Source organism: Choloepus didactylus, chromosome 2 (assembly GCF_015220235.1).
Source record: "Choloepus didactylus isolate mChoDid1 chromosome 2, mChoDid1.pri, whole genome shotgun sequence".
NCBI lineage: Eukaryota > Metazoa > Chordata > Mammalia > Pilosa > Megalonychidae > Choloepus > Choloepus didactylus.
The window spans coordinates 175,622,908-175,633,384 of NC_051308.1; the positions used below are offsets into that span (position 1 = coordinate 175,622,908).

General features: G+C 35.0%; 1 pseudogene; it reads left to right on the top strand.

Moving 5' to 3' along the window:
* Positions 1-9,520: 9,520 nt before the first annotated feature.
* On the top strand, positions 9,521-10,074 carry LOC119518888 (annotated as a pseudogene).
* Positions 10,075-10,477: the final 403 nt, after the last annotated feature.

Consider the following 10,477-nt stretch of genomic DNA (forward strand, 5'->3'; position numbering starts at 1 on the left):
ACAAAACAAGTTTCATCTTATTCATCAGAATTGTGTTTGGTGGTTTGGTGTATCCCAGAAAAAAAAGTTCTCAAACTTAATCCATTCCAGTGGGCTGAACCTTTACAAGTAACACTTTTTGATGAGGTTACTTCAGTTAAGATGTGACCCACTTCAATCAAGATAGGTCTTAATTCTATTACTGCAGTCTTTTATAAGAAATTGAAATTCCAACAGAGAAAGAAGACCACAGAGGGAGCAACCAGAAGCTGAACAACAACAGAACCCATATGATAAGGGAGAAACCAGGAAACGCTACTATGTATCCTGCCATGTGATAAGCTAAGGACCAAGGATCACCAGCAGCCAGTCCCAGAATGGCACAGTCTTCAGGGAAAAAGCATTGTCTTGATGATGCCTTGATGTGGATTTTTTCCTAACCTCAAAACCGTGAGCCATTAAATTCTCATTGTATAAGGTAATTTGTCGCATGGTATTTGCTTGAGCAGCCAAATAAACTAAAACACTGTTACCCAGCTACCTCTATTTGCAAGAGGTATTTTTAGCTAGACACATTGCCACCCCCAATAAAATTTGGGCTTTGGTTAGTAAGTGAGGAAAGGAGAATGGATCCAGGGTAGAAACTAGCATTCACAGCAAGAACATTAAAGTGAAAGTGACAAGTGTCAAGTTGACTTTTGGGAATATAGATATCTTCATCTAGGAGTTAGAGGAGGGATCTAGGGTAAAGATAAACATTTTGGTGACAAGATTGTATAGATGATATTTAAGGCTTGGATACAATCAGCAAGAACACTAAACCAGAAATTTTGAGGAATTGCTGAGATCCAAAGTAAGCAATATCAGGAAAAGATTCCTGAAGTGGTGGGAGTGATTTTGGAAAACTGATATCAGAGCACAGGGATAGAAGAGGGAGGAAGGAAATGTTAGGGAGCAGTTGGGTTTCTAGGGTATGTCTAACTAGTGAGCAGCTAAAATATTTACCATCTGGCTAAAGGAGTGTAAGTGTGCATTGCAACCTGGGAAATGGAGAGTGCCCACATTAGTTAATAACCCTAGCAAGAATGGGTAGCACCCATACTCCAAGGACAAGCTACAAGAACACCCCTCACTGCAGCCCTTCACAATCATCAGAGACAGGCAGGCAAAAAAGAATGCCAGTAATAATATGAGAAGATAACGTCAAACATTGACTATTAAAGAAAAAACAGCACCAGGAAAGGGAGGTATTGAACTCAACTTTAATATTAATAAAAATAAAGAAGTATTTTTTTACAAAGACGGTATACAACAGAGTATTTCTGAGATTACTGTGTGTAATTTTAAAACTAGAAATACGAAATGCTGGAAATCAAAATATTGACTAACTGAAGAAAGGAAATCAGTTGATAAGTTAGTGGAAGAAAGAGATCAATTAAACAATTCAGCCAAGCAATTCCCCCAAAATGAATTTGAGATGAGATATTTGGAGATTGTAAACAGAATTTTATTTTATTTTCATTGTCTTTTCTTTTTCTGTGGCGTTTTGCCCATCAAACCAGTAACATTCATTGCATCAGACAGATGATAGATACTGACTAGAACATAGAAGTCATTGCTTAGCTTTCAGTTTCAAAATAGTGATTTTAAAGTCTAGGACTGGAACAATGGTTTGAAAGCTAAGCATATTTGATTTTCAGGAACCAGACTAAGTTTAAAAGAAAGGTTGTTCCTGTTTTCATAAGCTGGGTTTTAACTATGAAGAACTATGTGTGGAATTCTGAGAGTGAAGATTGCAATAGAGCAAAGATGCAGAAAGAAGACGTTCCCAAGGGAGAAGACTAAAATTTTTTTTTGATGTGAATTCTTAAGTGACTTTCTCTACACTGCCTTCCGCAGGTCAAGTCCTGATGTGCATTCATGTGTGTATGTGGTTGCATGTGTATTTGATAAAAATGGCTTCCCAAAATTTACTTAAGCAGAGCAGCAAGGATTTGATTTCACTCCCAAGTCCAGAAAGACAAGTATCTTAAAGATGCCCACTAAGTTTAAGGCACAATGTGTGAGGAATGAGTTTAGACATATGATCTGAAAACAATTGCTACTTAATGAAGGAGAGTCAGTAAAACATCAGAGGCCTTCTTCCACTACCACCACCAATGTTGGAGACACAAAAATATGGAGAGGGCAAAGGAGGAGGACATAGCCTATGGATCTTGGGGACAAGAGGTCAAGTGACACCAGACAGCAGCTGATGCCAGTGCAGAGATAGGGCCAATACTAAGTATGATCATATACATGGCACTGGAGACCAGGGAGGTGAGAGAATGGCATTCAGATCAGATGGTCCACCCCTACTTGGGGATTATATATATGCCTCTGTAAGAGACAGTTTTCATTTGTATGTAACAGAAGACCCTTTTAGCTAATTTAATCAAAAGGTGCTTAAATTATATCCAGATTTTGTTTTATAGCCTTGATTATCATAGATATTTAAATTTAGTTTACTAAATCAGAAGGTGATTAAATTACAACCAGATTCTGTTTTATAGCCTTGATTATCATAGATATTTAAATTTAATTAATTTAAATAGATTTAAAGGCAAATATTGTGTCAGTAAAATAAATATGCACATTTTATCTGTATTTTATTTTTATTAATATTTTATTTTTATAATTTCACCATTTATGAGTTCTTTATTTTGATTCATTTTCATTTGACTGAATTACTTCTTCAAATAAATTTATTTAGGGACAATATGTGGATGATCCTTTGAGAGTCCTGGTGTATTTGAGAATGTATTTTTATTGCTAACATGTGTAATGACAATCTAAAATGGGTAAAGCGTTCTTGATTTGTACCCTAATCTCTCAACTTTGTGACATTGCTTCCCTGTTGACATCTAAAGACATTAAAGAAAAGTCTGAGATCAGCCTTTTCTTTTTATTCCTTTATGGGAGACTTAGTTCTAGTTCTATCTAAGTGTTTCTCAGATAAGCTAAAAATAAACTTTGTGAACATGAAATAAAATTTGTGATTTTCTGTGTTTGTTTGTTTCTGACAAATAGACTTCAGTGAGTCTTTTGGCAATGTTTATTGATGTCTTCTTCCATTTCAGGAAAGTTTTCTTTCAATTATAGTTTGAATTTAGTTTTTCTCTTTCACTATCTCAGTTCTGTTCTCCAGGCACACCAATACTCTGTGTTGGATATCTGTTGTCCTTCACATCTACTACTTTTTCTTTAATTGTTTTCCGCATATTATGTGAGCTTTTCTAAAGTCTCTACTCCATGCCATTGATTTGATCTTCTGAAAAGTAAATGTGGTTCTTTTATTCCTTTGGCTTGTTTGTAATTTCTGTGCTATCATTATTGTTCTCTTTAATTTCTTTATTTTGCTTTAGTCTTTTTCATATACTCATTTTATTCATATACTTCATGTTTTCTTTGGTGTCCTTAATCACAATTTAAATATTTCTTTTTCTTTTTTCATTTTGTCAAGTTTTTGATGAGATCTTGTTTCTTTCTGTTTACTTAAGTTTAAGTAAGGGAAATTAACTAAGTCCATTTACCCCAAAGTACTATAGTTAGAATCTCCTTGACTCTCCTTTATGTACATCTGTGAAGTCAATGAACAAATATTTGAGCCTCTATTATGTGTCAGACACTATTCATGTACCTACTATTTTTTATTCAATTTTATTGAGATATGTTCACATACCATACAATCATCCAAAGTGTACAATCATTTGTTCACAGTACCATCATATAGTTGTGCATTCATCACCCCAATCTATTTTTGAACATTTTCCTTGTACCAGAAAAACTAATAATAAGAACAAAAAATAAAAGTAAAAAAATAACATCCAAATCATCTCCCCCCACCTTATTTTTCACTTAGTTTTTTGTCCCCATTTTTCTACTCACCCATCCATACACTGAATAAAGGGAGTGTGATCCACAAGGCTTTCATAATCACACTGTCACCCCTTGTAAGCTACATTGCTATACAGTCATCTTCAAGAGTCGAGTCTACTGGGTTGTAGTCTGATAGTTTCAGGCATTTACTTCTAGATGTTCCAATGCATTAAAACATAAAAGTGTTATCTATATTGTGCATAAGAATGCCCACCAGAGTGACCTCTCAACTCCATTTGGAATCCCTCAGCCAGTGGAACTTTATTTTGTTTCATTTCGCGTTCCCCTTTTAATTAAGAAGATGTTCTCAATCCCATGATGTCAGGTCATAGACCAACTATTTTTGATAACAAGGTTGACAGACAGAAAACATGCCTCCCCCAAGAAGGTTACCTTGGAGTGTGGGAACTAAGATGATAAAATAAACAAATGCTCTGAATAATTTTAAATGTCAGTAAGTACTATGTGAAGGTGACATATGGAAATGTATTAGACCATGACTATAGGGCTGATAAGTATTTAGCTAGATTTAGATAAAGGTTTTATGAGGTGAATTTTGCAATACTTCTTGTGTCTTTACTTATTATTTTTGTGGGGGATCTAGTAACTAATGTCATAAAGTCAGTATGTAACACTTTGGTTGCCTGTTAAAGGTCCAGGAGCTGGGATCCTGAGCAAGTGCAGCCAAGGTGCTCATATATTTTTCTCTCTAAAACCTGTTGTTGTATATGACCATTGTCCCAATAGACTAGGAAACTGTTCCATTGATCTTCCCAATGATTTCCATTTTCTCTTTCTGTTTTGACTAAAACTGTTACGTTGATGATAAATTGAGTTAGAGAGATGCCACATAGTTAATAAACCTTTTTGCTTCATAGCCAATCATTATGTATCACTCTGTAGTGATAATAAATGTGATTTCTCTTCTAGTCCTGCTTTTACTGATAATATAAGGAATTCAGTGAATTTAACCACATTCAACCAAAAAGTCAACTTATTTTTTTAACTTTTATCTATCAGAGCCTGGAGGTACAAGTGCAACTTTCTTACTAATTCTTCATAATGTTGCTCATGAACAACTGAGCTGTACATTGGTGTAGTAGGCTGAATTATGCACCTTGACAAAGGCACATAATTAATCTTAATCTGTATTCCTTTGGGTGTGAAAGCGTTTTCAAGTAGGATATTTTGAATATGTTATTTTTAGTAAAGGTGTGGCCAAATGAATGAGAGTGGGTCTTAATCCATGTTACTGGAAGCCTTATAAAGAGAAGAAACTGGAAGCCAGAAGTCAGAAGGCCACACAGGAGCCAGAAGTCAGAAGTCAGCAGACAATGAAAGAGCAGACACAAGGAATAAAAGACCACTCTGATGGGAAGCAGAGATGCAAACATGGAACCCTAAGGATTGGGGGCAGCCAGCAGTAGAACACTACAGACTCTGGGAGAAAGCACGACATGCCAATATCCTGATTTGGGATTTCTCCTAGCATCAAAACTGTGAGCCAATAAATTCTTGTTGTTAAGTCAAAGCCAGTTTGTGGTATTTGAGATAGAAGCTCTGGCCAACTAAGACAATTGATTATAGGCATTCTTTCTTAACTTGGTCCAGAATTGTTTTGTATTATGTGCATTTTCAACAGAACTTGTGGCAGGTGGTTGTCTCCTTTACTGGCTTTAGAGTAGAAAATGTTTTTAACTCCTTCTAGGTCTTTTTATTGTTGCTCTTTTTTTGATATCATTGATTATGGGGTTGTTTGATAATGTGTACTTATTCCAAATAAGTTGCTCTATTTGTTGTGAGCCCTCCTCAATGCCCCCCATTGTGCATTTAGAAGGTTTATTATTATTTAGTAGTTAATATACAATGTGTTCTTTTTCCCACTTGCCAGCATATTTCTAAAAGACAAATAAAAGGAAACACAACATGACAAAAATTGTCCTATATTTATGAAAAGCCTCAGAGTTTTTTGTAATGACCTTTTCCGTAAGCTACAAAAGAAAATGAAGGAGCAGGATAGGAACCTTTTGGTAATTCATTTAGTATAGCAAGTCCTCATCATCTTTCAGCAGTACCAAGTATAAAAGTATATAAGCAAACACATACACTGAAAAAGTCACAGCTCTCAGTCACTGTGTATTTTGCATGGAGATATTGTGAAGAAAGCATAAGGGAAGATTGGTTGGGAAAAATATTTTTAAAATATATTTTGGTCTTCTGTATTGTGAACACCACAAAACTTATCAAACATATTTTAAATATAGTGAGAAAACTCAAGATTCTGCATATTTCTCATGCCTACAGAGCTGGTTGTTTCCTTTACTAATAATATGGAAAATATTCTCTAGTGAATAGTGGTATACTCTAACAGTATAGTGCCTATATTACTTATTATTTTGTAATATTTCAGAGCAGTGATTTCAGGAAAAAAGGAAAAAAAAAGAGGAAGCCAAAAGAGACTAAGCCAACCAAACAAAAATAAGCAGAATCCTTGAATGATTTCCCTTTGTTTACAATGATCATCAGCAATTTGAAGTGCTTGCATTAAAGGGTATACAAGATGATACATTGGGGACAGGAAAAAAAATATTAAAACCCCTAGTCATATTTGTGTTTTATGTCATCCTTTTAAAATTTATGAAGTTTGCATATGTTTTTCTTAATGAGGTAGTATGGTAGAACACACATCTAATTTATAAATAATTAAATGAGTCCACAAATCCGGGGGGAGCACACTCAAACATTTTTACTAATAGAGTGTGAAATGAGATATCTGGATATCACTAGATACAGACCAAATTTCTTGCCTAAAAGGTCTTGGATAATTTTGCCTTTATCCACATCCTCAGCTTCATCATGTTTCCCCCAACTACAACTTCTCAGTACCCAATGTTGTAGCCACACCATAGTGTTTTGGTTTTCCAAATGTAGCATTCTCTTTTTAAACTTATCTTTCTATTTGAAGAAAATGTAGATTCACATGTAGTTGCAAGAAATAATACAGAGAGATTTTGTGTACTCTTGTGTACTCTTTACCTGGTTTCTCCCAATGGTAACATCTATAGTAAAATATCACAACCAGGACATTGACACTGATACAGTCAAGATTGGAACATTCTATCACCGTGAGGCTCTTTTATGTCACCCTATTATAGCCACATCTACCTCCTTACTCCCACACTCCTCCTTGATCCCTGGCAATCACTAATTTGTTCTCCATTTGTATAATTTTGCCATTTTAAAAATGGAATAATACAAAATATAACCTTTTAGGCGAATTTATTTTTCACAAAGCCTAATTCCCTGGAGTTTCATTTAAGTTGTGTGTATCAGTAGTTCATTCCTTTTTATTGCTGAATAGTATGTCATGGTATGGATATACCACTGTTTTTTAAACCATTCACTCATTGATGAGTGTCTGGGTTGTTTCCAGTTTTTGGCTATTGTGATTAAAGCCGCTATGAACATTGTGCTTAGGGTTTTATTTGAACTTGTTTCCATTTCTCTGGACAAAAGCCCAAGAGTGCAATTGCTAGAATATATGATAATTTCCTGTTTAGTTTCCTTTAAAAGAATCAACCAAACTGTTTTCCAGAGTGGCTATATCATTTTACATTCTTATGAGCAATGTGTGAGTGATTTAGTTTTTCCACATATTTTCCAGTATTTGTTGTTGTCACTGTTTCTTATTTTAGTCATTTTATAGGTGTCTAGTAATATCTCATTGTGATTTAAATTTGCATTTTACCAATAGCTAGTAATGTTTAACATCCTTCATGTGCTCAGGTGCCATCTGTAAGATCAGTGAAATACCTTTTCATGTCCTTTGCCCATTTACTAATTGGATTGTTTGTTTGTTTACTGTTGAATTGTGTGAGTCGTTTATATGTTCCAGATTCTAGACTTTTGTTGGATATATAGTTTTTGCAAATACCTTCTCCAAGTCTGTAATTTTTCTTTTTATTTTCTTCACAGGATCTTTCACAAAGCAAAATTTTTTAATTTTGATGAGGTCCAATTTATCAGCTTTTCCCTTTAAGGATCATGCTGTTGGTGTTAAATCTAAGAACTCTTTGCTTAGTCCTAAATCCTGAATATTTTCTTTTTATTTTTCCCTGAAAGTTTTATAGTTGTATGTTTCACATTTGAGTTCATGAATCATTTGAAGTTAATTTTTGTATAAGATATGAGATTACCTGTCAGTATTTTACCTGTGGATATCAAGTTGCTCAACACCATTTGTTGAAGAGACTATCCATCTGTTGAACTGCTTTTGCAACTTTGTCAAAAATCAGTTGGCTGTAATTATGTGGACTTATTTCTGGGTTCTTTATTCTGTTTCAGTGATCTAAGTATCTATCTCTCCACCAAAACCACGAATCAATGTCTTGATTACTGTAGGTATATATTAGAACCTAATATCAGGAAGGGCAATTCCTTCTACTTTATTCTTCTTTTTCAAGATTGTTGTAATTGTTATGGAACTTGTGCATTTCCCTATAAATTTTGGAATAGCATTCTTGATGTCTATGAGAAAATCTTGCTAAGATTTTGATAGAAATTGCATTAAATCCATAAGTTGGTTTGGAGAGAATTGACATCCTCAGTAGGTTGACTCTTCCAATCCATGAACACACTATGAATCTTCATTTATTTTAGATTTTTGTGCTCTTTCTTTGACATTTTGTAATTTTCATCATACATTTCATGTACATGATTTGTAGGTCAATATCTTATTTTTATATTTTCTTTGTAATGATTGTATATGGTTGTAGGCTTTTAATTTTAATTTCTACATTTTCATTGTTAGTATATAGGAATAAGACTGATAAATGAGTGGTGATCTTGTATCCTAAGAACTTGCTGAACTCACTTATTAGTTCTAGGAATTTTTTGTAGATTCCTTGGGATTTTCTATGTAGACAATCATGTCATTGGCAAATAGTTACTGTCATTTCTTTCTCAATCTGTATGCTTTCTTTCTTTCTTTTTTTTGCCTTATTGCAGTGGCTAGAACTTCCAGCACTATGTTAAATAAGAATGATGAGAATGGACACCATTGCCTTTTTCCCAATCTTTGAGGGAAGGAATTAAGTCTTTCATTGTTAAATATGATTTTAGCTATAAGGTTTTAAAATATGCCCTTTATCAAGTTGAGGAAATTTCACCCCATTCCTAATTTTTCATAGTTTTTATATTGAATAGGTGTTGGATTTTATCAAATTTTTTTTCAAATCTCTTGATATCATCATGTAATTTTTCTTCTTTAGCCTGTTGATTGATTTTCAAATGTTGAATCAGTCTTGCATAGTCAAAATAAATCTAATTCTTTTTACATATTGTACACATTGTTGGATGTGATTTGCTAATTTTTTTTGAGAGTTTTTCATCTGTGTTCATAAGAGAAATTGTAGTCTTTTTGGTCTATAGTTTTATTTCCTTGTACTGCTTTGTATAGTTTTGATATCAGGGTAACAATACTCATAAAATGAATAGGCAAGAGTGCTGTGCCCTGGTGGAAGCTGTTCATGGTGATTCCAGGGTCTCCAGCATTTTTCCCAGTTGTAGACCTGAATCTGTCTGAAATGGAGGCAGTGGAGCTTGAGATTATTGCTGGTGTGAAATGACTGAGTACAAACTGGTGGTGGTTGGAGCAGGTGGTGCTAATCCCACTAATCCAGAACCACTTTGTAGATGAGTATGATCCCACCATAGAGGATTCTTACCAAAAACAGGTGGTTATAGATGGTGAAAGCTGTCTGCTGGATATACTGGGATGCAGCTGGACAAGAGAAGTACAGTGCCATGAGAGACCAATACATGAGGACAGGCAAAGGCTTCCTTTGTGTGTTTGCCATCAATAATAGCAAGTCATTTGCAGATATTAACCTCTACAGGGAGCAGATTAAGCAAGTTAGAGATTCAGATGATGTACCTATGGTGCTGGTAGGAAACAAGTGTGATTTACCAACAAGGACATTTGACACAAAACAAGCCCATGAACTGGCCAAGAGTGACAGGATTCCATTCATTAAAACCTCAGCCAAGACCAGACAGCGTGTTGAAGATGCCTTTTACACACTGGTAAGAGAAATATGTCAATGACGAATGAAAAAACACAACAACAGTGATGATGGGACTCAAGGTTGTATAGGGTTGCCATGTGTGGTGATGTAACAAGATACTTATATAGTTCTATCATCAGAAAAGAGCCACTTTCAAGCTGCAGTGACACCTGGTCCTGACTTCCCTGGAGGAGAATATTCCTGTTGCTGTCTTCAGTCTCACAGAGAAGTTCCTGCTACCTCCCCAACTCTCAGTAGATCAGTACAATATTCTTTATTTGAGACGTTCTTAGAATAACTACCTCCTTACTCGGTTGACCAGAGAAATGCACCTCTTGTTACTCCCCAGTATTTTCTGCCCTGAGTGTCCTCCTTCCCTCCAACCCATCCCCTCCCTCCACCACCCCAGATTTTTCATCTGAAAAGCAATTCATGCTCCGAAACAGAGAACCAAACTGTAGACATGAAATTCTGTTGAAAACAGTATCTTGAGCTCTAAAGTAGCAACTGCTGGT